Raw genomic sequence first — 27,260 nt, 5'->3', positions numbered from 1 at the left:
AGCTACAATGGTGAGTAGCCATAACATTTATGTTAAACACTTCCTATTTCATGTCTAACAGTACTTGATTTAACAAATAACCATAAATAAATACAGTGTGGGCACTGAAGTTAACTTATGTGATTATACTGCCTAATCTGTCACCGAGTAGATTGTTGCAAAGTAATATAAGATCCAAAGTTGTAATTCAGAATAGTTTTCAAAAGAAGGCCATTAGAATTATATACAAGTCTGATTACCCTGAACAAGCTATTAATTAAATCACAAATTCTTCAATTCAAAGATTTGGTAGATTATCAGACAAATAATGTCTAACAGTAATTGATTTAACACATCACGATAAGTAGATTGAGTGTGGGCACTCTCAAGTTAACATATGTGATTATACTGCCTAATCTGTTACAGAGTATGTTGTTGCCAAGTAATGTAGAATAGATCCAAAGTAGTAATCCAGAATAGTTTTGAAGAGGCCATTAGAATGATAAACAAATCTGATTACCTTGAACATAATAACAAGCTAAGTGTTTAATATGTCCTATGAAGTCAAAATTGGGCACCATCATGTGGTGAAATTTGGAATTGCATCACATCCAATTTTGCCTGGGAACAAACAGATTACATAAATCTTAGTTTTGAATAAGCCACTCCTTCTCAAACAAGTAAACTCTGCCCATTTTGCGCAGTAGATGTTCTGTTAATATCTAGTATTTATACAAAGTCATAATTTAAATTGCTTTCAACCTTCATTCATCGGTTCAACCAACATTACTCGCTCTTATTACCAACTTGTATTGATTTAACTAAGCGTTTAATACTTCCTATCAGGTCTCAAATCGAGATTTGGCAAAATACAATTTCAGCAAATCCAATTTTGCCAGGGAACAAAAATAGATTAAATAAACTAAATAAGTCCTCTTCCCATTAAATAAATCAGAAAAGTCTGTCTTGTAACCAGTCCTCTTCAAACAAGTAAAGTCTGCCCATTTTGTGCCGTAGATTTTGTGTCTATGCCTAGTATTTAAACAAAATCATAATTTAAACGACTTCTTTCCTTCATTCACTTTGGAAATTTGGAATTGCAGCAAATCGAATTTTGGCAGGGAACAAAAATAGATCAATTAAACTAAATAAGTCTTCTTCCCATTAAATAAATTAAAAAAGTCTGTCTTGTAACCAGTCCTTTTCAAACAAGTAAAGTCTGCCCATTTTGTGCCGTCGATTTTGTGTTAATGCCTAGTATTTATACAAAATCATAATTTAAAGGACTTCATTCCTTCATTCACTTTGGAAATTTGGAATTGCAGCACATCAAATTTTGCCTGGGAAGAAAAGTAGATTAAATAAATTTAATAAGTCTTACTACTTCCCATTAAATAAATTAAATACGTCTTACTTGTTCCCACTCCTTTTCAAAACAGTAGTTTAAAACGAGGGCCCTTCACTCAATCTTTAACCTCAACCCCGCACGTTGTGTTGTATCTGTGAATGTTGGTTGTGGCCAAATGATAGTTTTCTTTCATTCGTTTAGGTTCCAAGAAAACTTGATGTAACTCTACTTTTAACTGCCGTTTCAGATAAGCGGGTATTACGTCGCAGTCAAATGCCGCGGATATGACGTAATTGCCCGAACCTCCGCCAAAATTCAAATCTGTTGGCGCGATGGCCGTGAGCCACTGAGCAGCGACGATTATCAACAGAAATATCTTTATTTTCTGCTTGCAACTGGACCGTCTAGAGCGTACACGGTAAGTAACACTCATTGTGTTTAAGGAGATTTACGTTTGTAATAGCAGAAGTGTAGCCGCGTTGCGTTGTACGTGTGAAAATTGGTCGAGGCGAAATGTTAATGTTTAATTTCATTCCTTTAGGTTCCACGGTGTTTGTTGGCTGCAAGTTTTCCACTGCAAGAAGAGGCTCGTATCATTGATCAGGAGCGAGCTACAATGGTGAGTAGCCATAACATTTATGTTAAACACTTCCTATTTCATGTCTAACAGTACTTGATTTAACAAATAACCATAAATAAATACAGTGTGGGCACTGAAGTTAACATATGTGATTATACTGCCTAATCTGTCACGGAGTAGATTGTTGCAAAGTAATATAAGATCCAAAGTTGTAATTCAGAATAGTTTTCAAAAGAAGGCCATTAGAATTATATACAAGTCTGATTACCCTGAACAAGCTATTAATTAAATCACAAATTCTTCAATTCAAAGATTTGGTAGATTATCAGACAAATAATGTCTAACAGTAATTGATTTAACACATCACGATAAGTAGATTGAGTGTGGGCACTCTCAAGTTAACATATGTGATTATACTGCCTAATCTGTTACAGAGTATGTTGTTGCCAAGTAATGTAGAATAGATCCAAAGTAGTAATCCAGAATAGTTTTGAAGAGGCCATTAGAATGATAAACAAATCTGATTACCTTGAACATAATAACAAGCTAAGTGTTTAATATGTCCTATGAAGTCAAAATTGGGCACCATCATGTGGTGAAATTTGGAATTGCATCACATCCAATTTTGCCTGGGAACAAACAGATTACATAAATCTTAGTTTTGAATAAGCCACTCCTTCTCAAACAAGTAAACTCTGCCCATTTTGCGCAGTAGATGTTCTGTTAATATCTAGTATTTATACAAAGTCATAATTTAAATTGCTTTCAACCTTCATTCATCGGTTCAACCAACATTACTCGCTCTTATTACCAACTTGTATTGATTTAACTAAGCGTTTAATACTTCCTATCAGGTCTCAAATCGAGATTTGGCAAAATACAATTTCAGCAAATCCAATTTTGCCAGGGAACAAAAATAGATTAAATAAACTAAATAAGTCCTCTTCCCATTAAAAAAATCAGAAAAGTCTGTCTTGTAACCAGTCCTCTTCAAACAAGTAAAGTCTGCCCATTTTGTGCCGTAGATTTTGTGTCTATGCCTAGTATTTAAACAAAATCATAATTTAAACGACTTCTTTCCTTCATTCACTTTGGAAATTTGGAATTGCAGCAAATCGAATTTTGGCAGGGAACAAAAATAGATCAATTAAACTAAATAAGTCTTCTTCCCATTAAATAAATTAAAAAAGTCTGTCTTGTAACCAGTCCTTTTCAAACAAGTAAAGTCTGCCCATTTTGTGCCGTCGATTTTGTGTTAATGCCTAGTATTTATACAAAATCATAATTTAAAGGACTTCATTCCTTCATTCACTTTGGAAATTTGGAATTGCAGCACATCAAATTTTGCCTGGGAAGAAAAGTAGATTAAATAAATTTAATAAGTCTTACTACTTCCCATTAAATAAATTAAATACGTCTTACTTGTTCCCACTCCTTTTCAAAACAGTAGTTTAAAACGAGGGCCCTTCACTCAATCTTTAACCCCAACCCCGCACGTTGTGTTGTATCTGTGAATGTTGGCTGTGGCCAAATGATAGTTTTCTTTCATTCGTTTAGGTTCCAAGAAAACGTGATGTAACTCTACTTTTAACTGCCGTTTCAGATAAGCGGGTATTACGTCGCAGTCATGTGCCGTGGATATGACGTAATTGCCCGAACCTCCGCCAAAATTCAAATCTGTTGGCGCGATGGCCGTGAGCCACTGAGCAGCGACGATTATCAACAGAAATATCTTTATTTTCTGCTTGCAACTGGACCGTCTAGAGCGTACACGGTAAGTAACACTCATTGTGTTTAAGGAGATTTACGTTTGTAATAGCAGAAGTGTAGCCGCGTTGCGTTGTACGTGTGAAAATTGGTCGAGGCGAAATGTTAATGTTTAATTTCATTCCTTTAGGTTCCACGGTGTTTGTTGGCTGCAAGTTTTCCACTGCAAGAAGAGGCTCGTATCATTGATCAGGAGCGAGCTACAATGGTGAGTAGCCATAACATTTATGTTAAACACTTCCTATTTCATGTCTAACAGTACTTGATTTAACAAATAACCATAAATAAATACAGTGTGGGCACTGAAGTTAACATATGTGATTATACTGCCTAATCTGTCACGGAGTAGATTGTTGCAAAGTAATATAAGATCCAAAGTTGTAATTCAGAATAGTTTTCAAAAGAAGGCCATTAGAATTATATACAAGTCTGATTACCCTTAACATAACAACAAGCTATTAATTAAATCACAAATTCTTCAATTCAAAGATTTGGTAGATTATCAGACAAATAATGTCTAACAGTAATTGATTTAACACATCACGATAAGTAGATTGAGTGTGGGCACTCTCAAGTTAACAGATATGATTATACTGCCTAATCTGTTACAGAGTATGTTGTTGCCAAGTAATGTAGAATAGATCCAAAGTAGTAATCCAGAATAGTTTTGAAGAGGCCATTAGAATAATAAACAAATCTGATTACCTTGAACATAATAACAAGCTAAGTGTTTAATATGTCCTATGAAGTCAAAATTGGGCACCATCATGTGGTGAAATTTGGAATTGCATCACATCCAATTTTGCCTGGGAACAAACAGATTAAATAAATCTTAGTTTTGAATAAGCCACTCCTTCTCAAACAAGTAAACTCTGCCCATTTCGCGCAGTAGATGTTCTGTTAATATCTAGTATTTATACAAAGTCATAATTTAAATTGCTTTCAACCTTCATTCATCGGTTCAACCAACATTACTCGCTCTTATTACCAACTTGTATTGATTTAACTAAGCGTTTAATACTTCCTATCAGGTCTCAAGGCAAGATTTGGCAAAATACAATTTCAGCAAATCCAATTTTGCCAGGGAACAAAAATAGATTAAATAAACTAAATAAGTCTTCTTCCCATTAAATAAATCAGAAAAGTCTGTCTTGTAACCAGTCCTCTTCAAACAAGTAAAGTCTGCCCATTTTGTGCCGTAGATTTTGTGTCTATGCCTAGTATTTAAACAAAATCATAATTTAAACGACTTCTTTCCTTCATTCACTTTGGAAATTTGGAATTGCAGCAAATCGAATTTTGGCAGGGAACAAAAATAGATCAATTAAACTAAATAAGTCTTCTTCCCATTAAATAAATTAAAAAAGTCTGTCTTGTAACCAGTCCTTTTCAAACAAGTAAAGTCTGCCCATTTTGTGCCGTCGATTTTGTGTTAATGCCTAGTATTTATACAAAATCATAATTTAAAGGACTTCATTCCTTCATTCACTTTGGAAATTTGGAATTGCAGCACATCAAATTTTGCCTGGGAAGAAAAGTAGATTAAATAAATTTAATAAGTCTTACTACTTCCCATTAAATAAATTAAATACGTCTTACTTGTTCCCACTCCTTTACAAAAAAGTAGTTTCAAACGAGGTCCCTTCACTCAACCTTTAACCCTATTTATTCACCTTCTAGGCTAAGTGTTAAAGGCTAAGTGTTAAAGGCTAAGTGTTAAAGGCTAAGTGTTAGAGGCTAAGTGCCAGAGGCTAGGCGCCAGAGGCGAGTTTTTGTGGGCTGAAGTTTTAGTGGGGTTAGTGTGAATACAATCCAAAAGAATACAACAGAATACAATACAATAGAATATAATACATAGATTAAATTCAATAGCTCTTACTACTTCCCATTAAATAAATTAAATACGTCTTACTTGTTCCCAATCCTTTTCAAAAAAGTAGTTTAAAACGAGGGCCCTTCACTCAACCTTTAACCTCAACCCCGCACGTCACATTGTGTTGTATCTGTGAATGTTGGTTGTGGCCAAATGATAGTTTTCTTTCATTCGTTTAGGTTCCACGGTGTTTGTTGGCTATGTTTTCCACTGTCAGAAGGATGAAAATACAAAGTACAACGCTTGGACGTGGGCGAAGACGTCACCGGTGAGTCCTTCCTTCCTATTTATTTACCTTCTAGATGCTAGAGGCTAAGTGTTAGAGGCTAAGTGTTAGAGGCTAAGTGTTAAACACAATACGAACAACACAACGATACTGCACTGAACAACACGATACCGCACTGAGAAACACGATACCGCACTGAACAACACGATACCGCACTGAACAACACCATGCCGCACTGAACACCATGCCACACTGAACAACACCATCCCGCACTGAACAACACCATGCCGCACTAAACAACACCATGCCGCACTGAACAACACCATGCCTCACTGAACGACACCATGCCGCACTGAAAGACACCATGCCGCACTGAACGACACCATGCCGCACTGAAAGACACCATCCCGCACTGAACACCATGCCGCACTGAACAACACCATCCTGCACTGAACAACACCATCCCGCACTGAACAACACCATGCCGCACTGAACAACATTATGCCGCACTGAACATTATGCCGCACTGAACAACACCATGCCGCACTGAACAACACCATGCCGCACTGAACAACATTATGCCGCACTGAACAACACCATGCCGCACTGAACAACACCATGCCGCACTGAACAACACCATGCCGCACTGAACAACATTATGCCGCACTGAACAACACCATGCCGCACTGAACAACACCATCCTGCACTGAACAACACCATTCCGCATTGAACACCATGCCGCACTGAACAACACCATCCCGCACTGAACAACACCATCCCGCACTGAACAACACCATGCCGCACTGAACAACATTATGCCGCACTGAACAACATTATGCCGCACTGAACAACACCATGCCGCACTGAACAACACCATGCCGCACTGAACAACACCATGCCGCACTGAACAACATTATAACGCACTGAACAACACCATCCCGCACTGAACAACACCATGCCGCACTAAACAACATTATGCCGCACTGAACAACATTATGCCGAAATGAACAACACCATGCCTCACTGAACAACACCATGCCGCACTGAACAACACCATCCTGCACTGAACAACACCATCCCGCACTGAACAACACCATGCCGCACTGAACAACACCATGCCGCACTGAACAACACCATGCCGCAATGAACAACACCATCCCGCACTGAACAACATTATGCCGCACTGAACAACATTATGCCGCACTGAACAACATTATGCCGCACTGAACAACATTATGCCGCACTGAACAACACCATGCCGCACTGAACAACACCATCCTGCACTGAACAACACCATCCCGCACTGAACAACACCATGCCGCATTAAACAACACCATGCCGCACTGAACAACACCATCCTGCACTGAACAACACCATGCCGCACTGAACAACACCATGCCGCACTGAACAACACCATGCCGCACTGAACAACATTATGCCGCACTGAACAACATTATGCCGCACTAAACAACATTATGTCGCACTGAACAACACCATGCCGCAATGAACAACACCATGCTGCACTGAACAACACCATGCCGCACTGAACAACACGATCCCGCATTGAACAACACCATCCCGCAGTGAACAACACCATGCCGCATTGAACAACACCATGCCGCACTGAACAACACCATGCTGCACTGAACAACATTATGCTGCACTGAACAACACGATCCTGCATTGAACAACACCATGCCGCACTGAACAACACCATCCTGCACTGAACAACACCATGCCGCACTGAACAACACCATGCCGCACTGAACAACATTATGCCGCACTGAAAAACACCATGCCGCACTGAACAACACCATCCCGCACTGAACAACACCATGCCGCATTGAACAACACCATGCCGCACTGAACAACACCATGCTGCACTGAACAACATTATGCTGCACTGAACAACACGAACCTGCATTGAACAACACCATGCCGCACTGAACAACACCATCCTGCACTGAACAACACCATCCTGCACTGAACAACACCACCCCGCACTGAACAACATGATCCCGCATTGAACAACACCATCCCGCACTGAACAACACCATGCCGCACTGAACAACACCATTCCGCACTGAACAACACCATGCTGCACTGAACAACACCATGCCGCACTGAACAACACCATGCCGCACTGAACAACACCATGCCGCACTGAACAACATTATGCCGCACTGAACAACACCATGCCGCACTGAACAACACCATCCCGCACTGAACAACACCATGCCGCATTGAACAACACCATGCCGCACTGAACAACACCATCCTGCACTGAACAACACCATCCCGCACTGAACAACATTATGGCGCACTGGACAACATTATGCCGCACTGGACAACATTATGCCGCACTGAACAACACCATGTTGCACTGAACAACATTATGCTGCAGTGAAAAACACGATCCTGCATTGAACAACACCATGCCGCACTGAACAACACCATCCTGCACTGAACAACACCATGCCGCACTGAACAACACCATGCCGCACTGAACAACATTATGCCGCACTGAAAAACACCATGCCGCACTGAACAACACCATGCCGCACTGAACAACACCATGCCGCACTGAACAACACCATGCCGCACTGAACAACACCATGCCGCACTGAACAACATTATGCCGCACTGAACAACACCATGCCGCACTTAACAACACCATCCCGCACTGAACAACACCATGCCGCATTGAACAACACCATGCCGCACTGAACAACACCATCCTGCACTGAACAACACCATCCCGCACTAAAAAACACCATGCCGCACTGAACAACATTATGGCGCACTGGACAACATTATGCCGCACTGAACAACACCATGCTGCACTGAACAACATTATGCTGCACTGAACAACACGATCCTGCATTGAACAACACCATGCCGCACTGAACAACACCATCCTGCACTGAACAACACCATGCCGCACTGAACAACACCATGCCGCACTGAACAACATTATGCCGCACTGAAAAACACCATGCCGCACTGAACAACACCATCCCGCACTGAACAACACCATGCCGCATTGAACAACACCATGCCGCACTGAACAACACCATGCTGCACTGAACAACATTATGCTGCACTGAACAACACGATCCTGCATTGAACAACACCATGCCGCACTGAACAACACCATCCTGCACTGAACAACACCATCCTGCACTGAACAACACCACCCCGCACTGAACAACATGATCCCGCATTGAACAACACCATCCCGCACTGAACAACACCATGCCGCACTGAACAACACCATTCCGCACTGAACAACACCATGCCGCACTGAACAACACCATGCCGCACTGAACAACACCATGCCGCACTGAACAACACCATGCCGCACTGAACAACATTATAACGCACTGAACAACACCATGCCGCACTGAACAACACCATCCCGCACTGAACAACACCATGCCGCATTGAACAACACCATGCCGCACTGAACAACACTATCCTGCACTGAACAACACCATCCCGCACTAAACAACACCATGCCACACTGAACAACATTATGGCGCACTGGACAACATTATGCCGCACTGAACAACACCATGCCGCACTGAACAACACCATGCCGCACTGAACAACACCATGCCGCACTGAACAACACCATGCCGCACTGAACAACATTATGCCGCACTGAACAACACCATGCCGCACTGAACAACACCATGCCGCACTGAACAACACGATCCCGCATCGAACAACACCATCCTGCACTGAACAACACCATGCCGCACTGAACAACACCATGCCGCACTGAACAACACCATTCCACACTGAACAACACCATGCCGCACTGAACAACACCATCCTGCACTGAACAACACCATCCCGCACTGAACAACACCATGCCGCATTGAACAACACCATGCCGCACTGAACAACACCATCCTGCACTGAACAACACCATGCCGCACTGAACAACACCATGCCGCACTGAACAACACCATGCCGCACTGAACAACACCATGCCGCACTGAACAACATTATGCCGCACTAAACAACATTATGTCGCACTGAACAACACCATGCCGCACTGAACAACACCATGCTGCACTGAACAACATTATGCCGCACTGAACAACACGATCCCGCATTGAACAACACCATCCCGCAGTGAACAACACCATGCCGCATTGAACAACACCATGCCGCACTGAACAACACCATGCTGCACTGAACAACATTATGCTGCACTGAACAACACGATCCTGCATTGAACAACACCATGCCGCACTGAACAACACCATCCTGCACTGAACAACACCTTTCCACACTGAACAACACCATGCCGCACTGAACAACATTATGCCGCACTGAACAACACCATGCCGCACTGAACAACACCATGCCGCACTGAACAACACCATGCCGCACTGAACAACACCATGCCGCAATGAACAACACCATCCCGCACTGAACAACACCATGCCGCATTGAACAACACCATGCCGCACTGAACAACACCATCCCGCACTGAACAACACCACCCCGCACTGAACAACACGATCCCGCATTGAACAACACCATCCCGGACTGAACAACACCATGCCGCACTGAACAACACCATTCCGCACTGAACAACACCATGCCGCACTGAACAACACCATGCCGCACTGAACAACACCATGCCGCACTGAACAACACCATGCCGCACTGAACAACATTATGCCGCACTGAACAACACCATGCCGCACTGAACAACACCATACCGCACTGAACAGCACCATGCCGCATTGAACAACACCATGCCGCACTGAACAACACCATCCTGCACTGAACAACACCATCCCGCACTGAACAACACCATGCCGCACTGAACAACATTATGGCGCACTGAACAACATTATGCCGCACTGAACAACACCATGCCGCACTGAACAACACCATGCCGCACTGAACAACACCATGCCGCACTGAACAACATTATGCCGCACTGAACAACATTATGCCGCACTGAACAACACCATGCCGCACTGAACAACACCATGCCGCACTGAACAACACCATGCCGCACTGAACAACACGACGTCGCACTGAACAACACGACGCCGCACAGAACAACACGACGCCGCACAGAATAACACAATACCGCACAGAACAACACAATACCGCACAAACCGTTTTAGATAATATTACGTCGCAGTCATGTGACGCGGACATGACGTCAATAGGCGGAACTCACGGCAAAATTATAATCCGTGGGCGTGGCTTGCAACAGGAAGTAGGAAAGCGGCAGTTCTGGCAAACAAGACACAGCGGTTAGTAACACGATGACTAACAAGGCAAATATTTTTGTTTTCAGCTTGCAACTTGACCGTCTAGAGCGTACAAGGTAATTACAACTGTTTTTTTTTAGCCCTGAAAAGCGAGGGAGTGTGGCGTTTGGGAGGAATGTCGAACTCGGCGTCTGCTTCCAGCCACAGACGCCAAATTTCGACGATTATTTCGACTGGTCAACGGTTGTAAATTATTGCGTTGACTAAAAACTTTATTTAACTCTACTCTTAACTTTGCCGTTTCAGATATGCGGGTATTACACCGCGGAAATGACGTCAATAGGCTGAACTCTCGCCAAAATTCAAATCTGTGGGCGCAATGGCCTTGAGCGAGACACCGGATACAAACACGACGATTATCAACAGAAATATCTTTATTTTCCGCTTGCAAGTGGACCGTCTAGAGCGTACACGGTAAGTACAACTCATTGTGTTTAAAAAGATTTACGTTTGTGTAGTTTGCGTTGCGTTGTATCTGTGAATGTTGGTTGAGGCTAAATGTTAATGTTTAATTTCATTCCTTTAGGTTCCACGGTGTTTGTTGGCTGTATGTTTTCCACTGCAAGAAGAGGCTCGTATCATTGACCAGCAGGAGCTACAATGGTGAGTACCCCTTTCGTCTTCCATTTATGTTAAACACTTCCTATTTCATGTCTAACAGTACTCGATTTAACAAATAACCATAAATAAATACAGTGTGGGCAGTCACGTTAACATATGTGATTATCCTGCCTAATATGTTTATCACAAATATGTCACTAATCACTAATATGTTTATTTGTTTATCACAACACCTTTGGACCTTCAGCAATCGATTATTTACCTTCATCTACATAGAGACAGAACGATGGTGTCTTAAACATCTCATTCATTTCACCAAATAACTTCACGCAGGTGGATAACGGCCGTCTCGGTCACGCTATGTTGCGTGATGCAGTTTTGAAGAACCAAATGCATTTATTCAATGAATAAGTCAAGCTAGTTCTATGTTTATGATGTTGTAAGTTACGGTACCGATTGAAGTTGAGTTCGAAGCCAGTGGAAAACAGCGCTGCGTTTGTGCTCTCCAGGTACAAATGTTGTGATCTCTGACTGACGACCGGGCGAGACTCGAGTAAGAGATGTCCAAACGAGCTCCGGCAGGGCGGGCCAAGGCGGAGCGAACGGACGCCCTTCAGGCCGCCAATGACGAGCTGAGAACCAAACTGATGGACGTCCAGTTAGAACTTCAGCAGGAGAAGAACAAGGTGAAAACCTCAACAGACAGACACTGCCTGCCTCCCTGCCTGCCTCCCTGCCTGCCTCCCTGCCTGCCTCCCTCCCTCCCAGTTTTCCCGATGTAGATTAGACATGCGTGTGCCATGACTGTGTCAGCCTACATCAACAAATGCACCGAGGACGTCAGCACCACTAAGAATATCATCACCCGGGGCAACCAACGACCCTGGATGACTGAGGAGGTACGTCAAACGCTACGAGCGCGGAACTCTGCCTTCAAGTCTGGCGACAAGGAGACACTGAGGACAGCGAGAGCCAACTTGAACCGTGCCATCAGGATAGCGAAGCGAGACCGCAGTCGAAAATTTCAGGATCGTTTCCACGACGTCAAAAACATCAGGAGTATGTGGCAAGGCATACGGGCGATTACAGACTACAACTCACCCTCCCCCCCCCCGGTGGGTGTAGTTGATGCTGACTTTCTAAATGGTCTAAATAACTTCTTTGGGAGGTTCGAGGCACTAAACGGCACTCCAGCAGTTAAAACTGTCCCCCATCAGGAAGAGGAGGTACTCTGCCTTGACTCCGCCGATGTGTTGAAGACCCTGAGGAGAGTCAACCCTGGCCCCGACAACATTCCTGGGCGTGTGTTCAGGGAATGTGCAAGTCATCTGGCTGGGGTCATCACAGACATTTTTAACACCTCGCTGGGCCAAGCCACAGTGCCGGCGTGCTTTAAGACTGCCTCCATCATTCCGGTGCCGAAGAAACCTCAAATCACCTCATTTAATGATTACCGGCCTGTTGCACTGACTCCGGTTATGATGAAGTGCTTCGAAAGGCTGCTTAAAGGTCACATCGTTTCCAGACTCCCCCTATTATTTGACCCGTTCCAGTTTGCCGACCGGCAAAACCGCTCCACTCAGGACGCCATCTCCTCCGTTCTTCACCTGAGCCTGGCTCACCTGGAGGAGAAGAACACCCATGTGCGGAGGCTGTTCCTGGACTTCAGCTCAGCGTTTAACACCATCATCCCACAGCATCTGGTAGGAAAATTGGAACACCTGGGCTTCAACACCCCCCTTCGCAACTGGCTGCTAGACTTCCTCACCAACAGACCTCAGTCAGTCCGGGTCGGACAGAACACCTCTGATGTCATCACCCTCAGCACAGGCTCCCTTCAGGGCTGCGTCCTGAGCCCCCTGCTGTGCACCCTGATGACACACGACTGCGTCCTCAGGTTCACCACCAATCACATCGTGAAGTCAGCAGACGACACAACGGTGGTGGGGCTCATCAGAGACAACAACGACCTGGACTACAGAGAGGAGGTGGAGCAGCTGGTGGGCTGGTGCAGAGAAAACAGCCTGATCCTGAATGAGGAGAAGATGAAGGAGATCATCGTCGACTTCAGGAAAAAACAGCCTCACCACGCTCCACTGATCATCAACAGCTCAGCTGTGGAGGTGGTCAGCACCACCAAATTCCTGGGGGTCCACATCACAGAAGACCTCACCTGGACTATGAACACTACGGCACTGGTCAAGAGGGCACAGAAGCGCTTGTACTTCCTGCGGAGGATGAGGAGAGCCCACCTGCCCCCACCCATCATGAGGACGTTCTACAGGAGCACCATAGAGAGCATTCTGACAAGCTGTCTCTCTGTGTGGTGTGGAGGCTGCACCGCCTCCGATTGGAAGAACGTGAGGAGAGTGGTGAGGACAGCAGAGAGGATCATAGGGGCTCCTCTTCCCTCCATTCAGGACATTTCATCTCAGCGCTGCATGTCCCGTGCCCGTAACATCATCAATGACCCATCACACCCCCACCATGGACTGTTCTCCCTGCTGCCCTCTGGGAAGAGGTTTGCAGCATCCGCTGCAGATCCACCAGGTTCTGCAACAGCTTTTTCCCTGCTGTCATCAGACTGTTGAACACTAGAACTGTTGAGCTCTAAACTGAACTCTGCATCACACATTCACAGAACTGTACTTTATGACACTACGGACCTCTATCTTGCACTATCTCGCACTACCAACTTTACTGAACTTGTATAAACCCTTTAAATAGAAGTTTAATACATGGTTTAGCATTCCTCTGCACACTCTTGAATACTGTTTTGCCTACTTGCACTATTGCATAATTATCACTGCTGCACTTTATACTTATTTTTAATATATATATATATATATATATAGTATATATGTATATATATATATTTTCATAGGATATGTTACTTCTATTCAACTGCAATATCACTACTTTGTTGTAAGACGTATGCAACGGAATTTCGTTTTGTATGCACCATGTGCAGACAAGATGACAATAAAGTTTGTCTAAGTCTAAGTCATGTCAGGTCAGCTGTCTGGAGAGAGAGAGAAGTCAGGACCTGCGGGCGGAGCACCACCGTGCCACCGCCGCCATGACGGAACTCAAAAGCAAACTCCATGAGGAGAAACAGAAAGAGTTAGCCATTACCAGGGAGACATTACTGCGGCAGCATGAAATGGAGCTGATGAGAGTGATCAAAATCAAAGATGGAGAGATCCAGCGACTGAATGCCTTGGTCCTCAGCCTGAGGGACGGCTCCATGGACAAGGTGATCCGCTCTATCCGTGTCTGACTATCCGCACGCCACGTCGGGCTTCGATGCGGCCGCTACCGTATTGTGTAGCTTGTCCCCAGTAAGCGTCGCGGCGCTCCGTTGCGGTCTCAACGGCCCGGTGTGGCGCAATGTCTGCTCAGGTGAGGAGGGGGGGCGCTTTGCTGGCGGAGGTGGAGGAGACGCGGCGGTGTCGGGAGACCGAGCGGTGTCGCCTCCACCAGGAGCGCGGAAGAAGCCCTGGCAGCGGCCCAGCAGGCCTGGCAGTCCCGAGCGGCCGAGCTCCGATCGGCTCATCACCAGCATCGGGAGGAGCTGAGCCGAACCAAGAGAGACTGCGAGAGGGAGATCCGCCGACTGGTAGGACTGATCAGATGCGCGGTGCGTGGCTATGTTCCCAATTTCGTTGTATACCTGCAGTGCAATGACACCTAAGGCATTCTATTCTATTCTATTTCACAAGAAGAAAATGTCCGGTTGCTCGCTTCGCTTTTGTCACAGCAAAGGTGTTCTAGTCGATTCCAGAAAAAAATTGGCCGGTTGCTCTCTTTGTTTTTGTCACAATTCTGGCAAATGAGTTTGCCCGCCTGCCTGAGCGCTCCCCGTTTGTACATCCAGACGGATGAGATCAAGCTGAAAGACAGAGCGGTTAGTGTTTTGGATGAAGCCCTGGGGCCGGCCACGTCCACCGCCTTCAGCTGCAGACTCAGGCTGCCGAGCAGCAGATCGCTGCCCTGAGGGATTCCCAAAGGGCGGGCCTAAACTACCCTGGAAGTGGGGTCAACGCCGCTACTAGCAATCCTCTTCATTGCGTAAGCCACCTCATCACACACTTGCAGTACGCATGACTTAGTTCGTTGCTGGAGGAAGGTAGCACAAAAACAGTTTTGAACTTTGAACGAGTGCTTGTGTGTGTGTGTTGCGGGGCGTTTTCAGTCTCAGGAGGATCGGGACACGCGACGGTTTCATCTGAAAATCGCTGAGCTCAGCGCAGTCATCAGGAAACTGGAGGATCGAAACGCCCTGCTTTCTGAAGAGCGCAATGAACTGGTAATTTATTGACGGCACGCTTGAAGGTTTGCGCTACGTTTGATGCGCGCCATCCAGCGAGGCACCCATTGCGCTTGCTTATTAGTTGAGCGGCGCGGCGAGTCGGTTGCCTGGTAGATGTCTTTTATTGGGAGCCAAAGCCACGATTCCGTTCAAACCGATGCAAAAGGAATGGATACGTTCTGGCCCGCGTGTTGTGCGTCTTTCACATCCCGCACTTCATGCTTGCAGCTAAAGCGACTGAGAGAAACAGAAAGCCAGTTTCTGCCACTCCTGTACAAAAACAAACGCCTGAGCAGGAAGAATGAAGAACTCTCGCTGGTGCTGTGTCGCCTTGAAAACAAAGTGCGCTTTGTCACCCAGGAGAACGAGGAGATGGCAAGCTTGGTAAGTCGACGCGGACAACGGCGGCGTGCCAACAGAGTCCACTGCATTTGTGTTCCACAGAGAAGGCCTAGTTCGCTCAATGACCTGGACCGCGGTTGCGGCCAGCAGGACGGTGAAATGGAGTTCCTTCAAGTTGTGGAGCAGCGGCACATCATCGACGACTTGTCCAAGGTCTTCAGGCAGGCGACTCGGTGCACGTACGGCAGCGCCGCGCTCGCTCGCTGTCGCCAGGAAACCTTTTCCGTCCAAAGCTTGGCCGGCGGCCGCCATCCAAAAAATTGGCCCCTTAAATTCCGACCTTTCAAGCAGGAGCATTGTGCGCACGCGTTTGAACACGCTTTAGACTTGTTTTGCCGTTTTCAGCAGCTCAAAGCTCCCGTTTTGTCAGCGCCTTTGCCACTCGCTGTGCGCTGAAAACGACGGACTTGCCCGGCTGCTCAGCCCGTCAACCATGAGCCGCGAGCGCGACGTCATTGTCCGTAGGCAGCTAGTGGCAAAATGCACCCTGTTAGAGTTGCGCTCGCTCCAACTTATTTTGCAAGAACCACACGGGAGACAAGTAAGTTCTTTTGGACACCTGCAGGTGGAGAGTCCATCCGTTGTACGAATGAAGTCTGACTCTCGGCTCCTGCACGAGCATTTTAATTAAGAGAAACAGGGTGGGTGTAAGAGTGGATTGAATAGAGGAAGCCCTTGACCTCTAGTCAAAACATAGCAAGGGGTGTTTTACGACTTTGTGTAGGAAGGGATAAGCGATAGGGATAAATAAGGGATAAATAATATTATTTATTACAGGTCGCAGTCAAAGTCAAAGCAACACAATGATACGATAAAGATAATCTGGAAAACCCTGACACACCCTGTAGTTGTCACTTTTGGAAAAGACGAGCGTCCCTCCAATCATCGCCGGTGACGTGTTTTTCAGGCTCTGGAGACAGGAGCTCATGTCAGAAATGTCATTGTGAGTCGCGTTTGTTTCTGCGCCGGAGCCGTTCGTTCCCTTTGCATCCAAAGAATCTCAAAGGCGGATTATTTGTGTCGACAGGAGAGAGATTTGCTGCTACGATACCGACGTCGAGAATCTCTGAGGAGGAACAAAGCGTGAGGTCCTGTAAGGTGAGTCTGTTTGTTTGCGGCTGCTTGGTGTTGCGCAAGATGAAATGGCCTTTTTCTCGCTATCGTTCCTCTCGTCGATTCATCGTGAGGTGTCGCTTCAGTTTGTTCAGAGAGATGTTTGCTTCCGCGCCCGCAGGTCATCGAAACATTTTACGGCTACGACGAAGACGTGTTGGTGGACTCGGACGGATCGTCCTTGTCTTTTCACACCGACAGAACCCCCGACACGGAACCCGAAGAGGTAGCCCGCCATTTCTGCCAGCGTATTGGCACCAAACATTCCTCTTCAGCCTGGAATCGGACTCGTCTTTGCGTCGCGGGTGCTTTGTCGCCGGTCTGACTGATTCTGGTACTATTGGTGTGTGCATGAAGAGGCGGAGCTTCGCTACCGCCAGCTGACGCAAGAATATCAAGCGCTGCAACGAGCCTACGCTCTGCTAGCCCAGACCAGCGAAAGGGGACTACGACGCCGAGAAGGAGATCAAGGTGGCGCCCCTTCCCGCAACCCCCGGCCGGGTCGCAGCCTCCCCGTTCTCACCCAGCCTCGGGTGTTCTCTGGTCTGAAAGGAGGAGGAGGAGCCTCCCTCCTCCTCCTTTCAGACCAGAGAAAAGCTGATGGTAGAAATGGGTCACTATCAAAGCAGAGTAGCAGATCTGGAGTCAGCGCTGAAGCAACAAGGACAGGTAAGCTCATCAATGAGCACACCTTTTTCTCAGACAAAATAGCTACATTCTTCAGTCACTCATCCGTCTGGCATTACTGGACCAACCCCCCCCCCCCCCCCCCCGAACGTGGCTGGGAAAATGCGGAGAAAAGCAAATGTCATTTTCCAGTCAACCAAAGAATTTGTGGATGAAAATGACACAACATTCCAAAGCTGTCCACGCGTTTGTCTCTTCTAGAATGTCAAGTGGGTGGAGGAGAAGCAGCTGCTGCGTCAGAGCAATCAGCAGTTGGCCGAAAAGGTGACGGAAAGAAAGGCGCTGGGCGGAGTCGCTTGGCGTCACACCTGTCGGGAAGCCCCGCAGATGAGGTCTGACTGTCTTTTCAGGTCAGGCGGATGGAGGCGGAAGAAGCGCGTCTGAAAGAGCACATCCAGGATATCCGAGACCAAAACGAACTGCTTGAGTTCCGCATCCTGGAGCTGGAGGTGGGAAGACTCGCACAAGCGTGTTGAGGCCAGAGATGTGACGGACGGACGGACGGACGGACGGACGGATGCATGCCTCTGCCTTTCAGGAGAGGGAGTGGCGCTCCCCCGTCTTGAAGTTTCTGCAAGTCCGTTTCCCAGACGGCCTCAGCCCTTTGCAGATCTACTGCGAGGCCGAGGGCGTGAGCGTACGTAAGGCGTCCCTCGCAACCCTAACCTTAACCCGAGGTCCCAGAACACCTTACATTGCTCCTTGCGCCTTTCCCCCGGACATCGTCATCAGTGATCTGATGAAGAAGCTGGACATCCTGGGCTATAACGCCGTAAGTGTATGTCGAACTCCTTATGTTCGCACTCCACGAGACTCGGCGGCTCAAATGTGACTTTTGGAAGGCTTTGCGCTGAAAGAAGCTTGTTGACGCTGTGCCTTTGGGCTCTTGCAGAATCTCACCAGCGAGGAGCAGGTGGTCGTGATTCACGCCAGGACCCTTCTCACCCTAGCCGAGAAGGTAACGCGCACGTCCACGCACGCTCTCGCATTCTGCTTATGTGACAGCAGCCTTTCCTCAGTGGTTAGAATACATCAAAGTGACCAAGTCAACACTTCAACAGAAGATGTTGGACATTGAAAGTGAGAAGGTAGACAGACACGCGACATCAGCCAAGGGGAACTCCGGCAATGTGCCCCAACAATTCTGACCTTGAGCTGTGCTAGGATATGTTCTGCAAGCAGAAGGGCTACCTGGATGAAGAGTTGGACTTCAGGAAGTGTTCCATGGACCAGGCTCATAAGGTAAGCCGCCCTCAAATCTCCCGCCGGACCACTGATGGACGAGGATTGCGGCCCAGAGGATCCTGGAGCTGGAGGCCATGTTGTACGAGGCGCTACCGCAGCGGGACTGCCCCGCCACGGACGGCGAAAAAGCCAGCCACGCTGGCGTGAATGACGTGCTGACGGCGGATCAGAGAGAAGAGCTTAGGAGCGCCGTGGACCAATGGAAGCGAGCCCTGATGTGCGAGTTGAGGGAGCGCGACGCTTGCATCCTCCAAGAGAGAATGGATCTGCTGCACAGCGCGCAACAGGTAAGGGCCCAAAGCCAGCCCGGCACTTACTTGCACGCTTACTGGCTTTTGAATGCCACTTTCCATTTGTCCGTCCTAGAGGAACAAAGAGCTGAAAGAATTCATCGAAGCTCAGAAGAGACAAATCAAACAATTGGAGGAGAAGTTTCTGTTTCTCTTTCTATTCTTCTCCTTGGCCTTCATTCTGTGGCCCTAACACCAGCTGGTGAGTGAGCTCCAGCGGCACCGCACTCGACACCTCCGATACACTGCCAGCCGGTCTCAGACGTTGGCAGACGCTCCGATGCCAACGTATACCCCCCGCCACGGTGACAGAGGCACCGCGTCACACCGGCGCTCATCCAATCAGAAGGCAGGAAAAGCAAATTCACATGCAGGGCACTTTTGAACCAGAAGAGAGCGCCACAAAAAACGGTTGTTGCCCCAAACGCGCACTAAAAAGGGTCAGAATAACAAGAGTCCCACTGGCCAGCCGGGGCCACCCGTCCAGCTGTTTCTTCAGGGGGGAAAAAAATTGGAGTCACCGGTGAGTACATTTTGCATTTAGCTCTGCTTTTCTGCTTCTGTCTTCAAGTGTGTGGCATCCTGCGATCAAAGAGTCAGCCAACCCCAAAGCGGTTGACCTCAACGTCCCACCACCATGCCTACCAGAGCAGGTGACGTGATGCTTTGGACATCCTTCCGTCTCAGATGCCCAAAAGTACTCTTTGCCACATCTGCGGCAATACGGTGTCTTTTCAAAGGTGCAAATAAATCCAGCGTGGGCGGAACACGCACGTCTTCGGTTTTTCCCGCTTTGTTTGTGTGACAGCTGTTGTGAAAATTTTATACAAATAAAGTTGTATAGTACAGGTTTGGCCAAGCCGCAACTCCCGAACCGCATGCGGCTCTTTTATGTTCATATCAACATTTGTGTGTGTGTGTGTGTGGGGGGGGGGGGTTGTGCGTGTTGGCTTCACTTGAGTTCAATTTGGTATTTTGGTCAAAAGCGCATGTGGTGAAATTCCACAAAGTAGGATGGGCAAACACATTTCTTTAAACTATGAGTGTCAATTGGGCTCTCGAAATGGCAGGGAAAAGATGCACAGCAAAACGAAAATACGTAGATGAACACAGGACGTTTTAATCAGAGTGGGAAAGTTTCTATTTTTTGTTGAACGTGATGGCAAACCATTCTGCCTGATATGTCAGACCTCAGCGCATTTCAAAGATTCAAATCTTCAGCGCCATGCACTTCAGCTCACTCCATGCTAACATTGATCAGGCGTCGAACCCGCATCATCATGCTTAAGAGGTGGCCATGCTAACCAGTGCGCCATTATGTCAACGCATAATAACTAAGTCTACTGGTCAAAACAGCGGTTACTATATGACGTCGCTACGTCGTGGTCACGTGACGCAGACAAGACGTCAATGGACGTGGGCAGAGTTAACTTGTTTAAAAGGGAGTAGGCAGAAGAAATATTTAATTTATTTAAATCTATTTTGAGTGCACACCATTATGCCAATGCATAACAACTGTAAATCTACTAAACAAAACAGCGGTTGCTATATGACATCTGCCACGTCGTGGTCACGTGACATACGTGACGTCGATGGGCGTAACTTTCGCCGGAATTCAAATCCGCGGGGAGAGTTAACTTGTTTAAAAGAGAGTGGGCAGAAGAATTATTTAATTTATTTAAATCTATTTGGTGTGTGCGCCATTATGTCAATGCATAACAACTGTAAGTCTACTAAACAAAACAGCGGTTGCTATTTGACGTCTGCCACGTCGTGGTCACGTGACGCGGACGTGACGTCGACGCCTACTTTACATCCCACCGATCACAGGACTCCTCGGCTGCATAACCGTGCCCCCTTCCCAACCAATCGGATTTGCTATACGCGAAAACGACGCCAATGGAAAGAGCTTCCGCCCAAATTTAAATCCGTGGGCGTGGCTCGCAGCAGGAAGTAGGAAAATGGCGGCGATGTTGACAAAGACACAGCGGATGGTAACATACGACTAACAAGAGAAATATTTTTATTTTCTGCTTGCAACTGGACCGTCCAGAGCGTACACGGTAAGTACAACTCATCGTTTTTAAAAAGAAGTACTTTTGTTGCCCTGAAAAGCGAGTGAGCGTGGCGTTTGTGGGGGACGTCGAATTTCGACGATTCTTTCTGGTCAACGGTTGTAAATGATTGTGTTGATTAAAAAAGAAAACTTGATGTAACTCTACTTTTAACTGCCGTTTCAGATAGATTTGGAATTGCATCACATCCAATTTTGCCTAGAGCGTACACGGTAAGTAACACTCGTTGTGTTTAAGGAGATTTACGTTTGTAATAGCAGAAGTGTAGCCGCGTTGCGTTGTACGTGTGAATGTTGGTCCGGGCGAAATGTTAATGTTTAATTTCATTCCTTTAGGTTCCACGGTGTTTGTTGGCTGCAAGTTTTCCACTGCAAGAAGAGGCTCATATCATTGACCAGGAGCGAGCTACAATGGTGAGTAGCCATAACATTTATGTTAAACACTTCCTATTTCATGTCTAACAGTACTTGATTTAACAAATAACCATAAATAAATACAGTGTGGGCACTGAAGTTAACATATGTGATTATACTGCCTAATCTGTCACCGAGTAGATTGTTGCAAAGTAATATAAGATCCAAAGTTGTAATTCAGAATAGTTTTCAAAAGAAGGCCATTAGAATTATATACAAGTCTGATTACCCTGAACAAGCTATTAATTAAATCACAAATTCTTCAATTCAAAGATTTGGTAGATTATCAGACAAATAATGTCTAACAGTAATTGATTTAACACATCACGATAAGTAGATTGAGTGTGGGCACTCTCAAGTTAACATATGTGATTATACTGCCTAATCTGTTACAGAGTATGTTGTTGCCAAGTAATGTAGAATAGATCCAAAGTAGTAATCCAGAATAGTTTTGAAGAGGCCATTAGAATGATAAACAAATCTGATTACCTTGAACATAATAACAAGCTAAGTGTTTAATATGTCCTATGAAGTCAAAATTGGGCACCATCATGTGGTGAAATTTGGAATTGCATCACATCCAATTTTGCCTGGGAACAAACAGATTACATAAATCTTAGTTTTGAATAAGCCACTCCTTCTCAAACAAGTAAACTCTGCCCATTTTGCGCAGTAGATGTTCTGTTAATATCTAGTATTTATACAAAGTCATAATTTAAATTGCTTTCAACCTTCATTCATCGGTTCAACCAACATTACTCGCTCTTATTACCAACTTGTATTGATTTAACTAAGCGTTTAATACTTCCTATCAGGTCTCAAATCGAGATTTGGCAAAATACAATTTCAGCAAATCCAATTTTGCCAGGGAACAAAAATAGATTAAATAAACTAAATAAGTCCTCTTCCCATTAAATAAATCAGAAAAGTCTGTCTTGTAACCAGTCCTCTTCAAACAAGTAAAGTCTGCCCATTTTGTGCCGTAGATTTTGTGTCTATGCCTAGTATTTAAACAAAATCATAATTTAAACGACTTCTTTCCTTCATTCACTTTGGAAATTTGGAATTGCAGCAAATCGAATTTTGGCAGGGAACAAAAATAGATCAATTAAACTAAATAAGTCTTCTTCCCATTAAATAAATTAAAAAAGTCTGTCTTGTAACCAGTCCTTTTCAAACAAGTAAAGTCTGCCCATTTTGTGCCGTCGATTTTGTGTTAATGCCTAGTATTTATACAAAATCATAATTTAAAGGACTTCATTCCTTCATTCACTTTGGAAATTTGGAATTGCAGCACATCAAATTTTGCCTGGGAAGAAAAGTAGATTAAATAAATTTAATAAGTCTTACTACTTCCCATTAAATAAATTAAATACGTCTTACTTGTTCCCACTCCTTTTCAAAACAGTAGTTTAAAACGAGGGCCCTTCACTCAATCTTTAACCTCAACCCCGCACGTTGTGTTGTATCTGTGAATGTTGGTTGTGGCCAAATGATAGTTTTCTTTCATTCGTTTAGGTTCCAAGAAAACTTGATGTAACTCTACTTTTAACTGCCGTTTCAGATAAGCGGGTATTACGTCGCAGTCAAATGCCGCGGATATGACGTAATTGCCCGAACCTCCGCCAAAATTCAAATCTGTTGGCGCGATGGCCGTGAGCCACTGAGCAGCGACGATTATCAACAGAAATATCTTTATTTTCTGCTTGCAACTGGACCGTCTAGAGCGTACACGGTAAGTAACACTCATTGTGTTTAAGGAGATTTACGTTTGTAATAGCAGAAGTGTAGCCGCGTTGCGTTGTACGTGTGAAAATTGGTCGAGGCGAAATGTTAATGTTTAATTTCATTCCTTTAGGTTCCACGGTGTTTGTTGGCTGCAAGTTTTCCACTGCAAGAAGAGGCTCGTATCATTGATCAGGAGCGAGCTACAATGGTGAGTAGCCATAACATTTATGTTAAACACTTCCTATTTCATGTCTAACAGTACTTGATTTAACAAATAACCATAAATAAATACAGTGTGGGCACTGAAGTTAACATATGTGATTATACTGCCTAATCTGTCACGGAGTAGATTGTTGCAAAGTAATATAAGATCCAAAGTTGTAATTCAGAATAGTTTTCAAAAGAAGGCCATTAGAATTATATACAAGTCTGATTACCCTGAACAAGCTATTAATTAAATCACAAATTCTTCAATTCAAAGATTTGGTAGATTATCAGACAAATAATGTCTAACAGTAATTGATTTAACACATCACGATAAGTAGATTGAGTGTGGGCACTCTCAAGTTAACATATGTGATTATACTGCCTAATCTGTTACAGAGTATGTTGTTGCCAAGTAATGTAGAATAGATCCAAAGTAGTAATCCAGAATAGTTTTGAAGAGGCCATTAGAATGATAAACAAATCTGATTACCTTGAACATAATAACAAGCTAAGTGTTTAATATGTCCTATGAAGTCAAAATTGGGCACCATCATGTGGTGAAATTTGGAATTGCATCACATCCAATTTTGCCTGGGAACAAACAGATTACATAAATCTTAGTTTTGAATAAGCCACTCCTTCTCAAACAAGTAAACTCTGCCCATTTTGCGCAGTAGATGTTCTGTTAATATCTAGTATTTATACAAAGTCATAATTTAAATTGCTTTCAACCTTCATTCATCGGTTCAACCAACATTACTCGCTCTTATTACCAACTTGTATTGATTTAACTAAGCGTTTAATACTTCCTATCAGGTCTCAAATCGAGATTTGGCAAAATACAATTTCAGCAAATCCAATTTTGCCAGGGAACAAAAATAGATTAAATAAACTAAATAAGTCCTCTTCCCATTAAAAAAATCAGAAAAGTCTGTCTTGTAACCAGTCCTCTTCAAACAAGTAAAGTCTGCCCATTTTGTGCCGTAGATTTTGTGTCTATGCCTAGTATTTAAACAAAATCATAATTTAAACGACTTCTTTCCTTCATTCACTTTGGAAATTTGGAATTGCAGCAAATCGAATTTTGGCAGGGAACAAAAATAGATCAATTAAACTAAATAAGTCTTCTTCCCATTAAATAAATTAAAAAAGTCTGTCTTGTAACCAGTCCTTTTCAAACAAGTAAAGTCTGCCCATTTTGTGCCGTCGATTTTGTGTTAATGCCTAGTATTTATACAAAATCATAATTTAAAGGACTTCATTCCTTCATTCACTTTGGAAATTTGGAATTGCAGCACATCAAATTTTGCCTGGGAAGAAAAGTAGATTAAATAAATTTAATAAGTCTTACTACTTCCCATTAAATAAATTAAATACGTCTTACTTGTTCCCACTCCTTTTCAAAACAGTAGTTTAAAACGAGGGCCCTTCACTCAATCTTTAACCCCAACCCCGCACGTTGTGTTGTATCTGTGAATGTTGGCTGTGGCCAAATGATAGTTTTCTTTCATTCGTTTAGGTTCCAAGAAAACGTGATGTAACTCTACTTTTAACTGCCGTTTCAGATAAGCGGGTATTACGTCGCAGTCATGTGCCGCGGATATGACGTAATTGCCCGAACCTCCGCCAAAATTCAAATCTGTTGGCGCGATGGCCGTGAGCCACTGAGCAGCGACGATTATCAACAGAAATATCTTTATTTTCTGCTTGCAACTGGACCGTCTAGAGCGTACACGGTAAGTAACACTCATTGTGTTTAAGGAGATTTACGTTTGTAATAGCAGAAGTGTAGCCGCGTTGCGTTGTACGTGTGAAAATTGGTCGAGGCGAAATGTTAATGTTTAATTTCATTCCTTTAGGTTCCACGGTGTTTGTTGGCTGCAAGTTTTCCACTGCAAGAAGAGGCTCGTATCATTGATCAGGAGCGAGCTACAATGGTGAGTAGCCATAACATTTATGTTAAACACTTCCTATTTCATGTCTAACAGTACTTGATTTAACAAATAACCATAAATAAATACAGTGTGGGCACTGAAGTTAACATATGTGATTATACTGCCTAATCTGTCACGGAGTAGATTGTTGCAAAGTAATATAAGATCCAAAGTTGTAATTCAGAATAGTTTTCAAAAGAAGGCCATTAGAATTATATACAAGTCTGATTACCCTTAACATAACAACAAGCTATTAATTAAATCACAAATTCTTCAATTCAAAGATTTGGTAGATTATCAGACAAATAATGTCTAACAGTAATTGATTTAACACATCACGATAAGTAGATTGAGTGTGGGCACTCTCAAGTTAACAGATATGATTATACTGCCTAATCTGTTACAGAGTATGTTGTTGCCAAGTAATGTAGAATAGATCCAAAGTAGTAATCCAGAATAGTTTTGAAGAGGCCATTAGAATAATAAACAAATCTGATTACCTTGAACATAATAACAAGCTAAGTGTTTAATATGTCCTATGAAGTCAAAATTGGGCACCATCATGTGGTGAAATTTGGAATTGCATCACATCCAATTTTGCCTGGGAACAAACAGATTAAATAAATCTTAGTTTTGAATAAGCCACTCCTTCTCAAACAAGTAAACTCTGCCCATTTCGCGCAGTAGATGTTCTGTTAATATCTAGTATTTATACAAAGTCATAATTTAAATTGCTTTCAACCTTCATTCATCGGTTCAACCAACATTACTCGCTCTTATTACCAACTTGTATTGATTTAACTAAGCGTTTAATACTTCCTATCAGGTCTCAAGGCAAGATTTGGCAAAATACAATTTCAGCAAATCCAATTTTGCCAGGGAACAAAAATAGATTAAATAAACTAAATAAGTCTTCTTCCCATTAAATAAATCAGAAAAGTCTGTCTTGTAACCAGTCCTCTTCAAACAAGTAAAGTCTGCCCATTTTGTGCCGTAGATTTTGTGTCTATGCCTAGTATTTAAACAAAATCATAATTTAAACGACTTCTTTCCTTCATTCACTTTGGAAATTTGGAATTGCAGCAAATCGAATTTTGGCAGGGAACAAAAATAGATCAATTAAACTAAATAAGTCTTCTTCCCATTAAATAAATTAAAAAAGTCTGTCTTGTAACCAGTCCTTTTCAAACAAGTAAAGTCTGCCCATTTTGTGC

At 44.2% G+C, this 27,260-nt stretch overlaps 2 long non-coding RNA genes across 2 annotated transcripts; both read left to right on the top strand.

Moving 5' to 3' along the window:
* The first annotated feature begins 15,136 nt into the window (after window positions 1-15,136).
* On the top strand, window positions 15,137-16,473 carry LOC148378178 (uncharacterized). The gene is made up of 4 exons (XR_015856110.1): window positions 15,137-15,259; window positions 15,518-15,711; window positions 15,836-15,949; window positions 16,181-16,473. It is a non-coding gene; the product is annotated as an uncharacterized LOC148378178 (long non-coding RNA).
* Window positions 16,474-16,843: 370 nt separating this feature from the next.
* On the top strand, window positions 16,844-17,948 carry LOC148378177 (uncharacterized). Its single transcript, XR_015856119.1, has 4 exons — window positions 16,844-17,297; window positions 17,382-17,452; window positions 17,589-17,693; window positions 17,825-17,948. It is a non-coding gene; the product is annotated as an uncharacterized LOC148378177 (long non-coding RNA).
* Window positions 17,949-27,260: the final 9,312 nt, after the last annotated feature.

This window comes from Syngnathus floridae, unplaced genomic scaffold (genome assembly GCF_059516105.1).
Source record: "Syngnathus floridae isolate MCC-2025c unplaced genomic scaffold, RoL_Sflo_1.0 HiC_scaffold_59, whole genome shotgun sequence".
Taxonomy (NCBI): Eukaryota; Metazoa; Chordata; class Actinopteri; order Syngnathiformes; family Syngnathidae; genus Syngnathus; species Syngnathus floridae.
The sequence above is the reverse complement of the archived record's forward strand: the minus strand, read 5'-3'. Positions and strand labels throughout refer to the sequence as shown.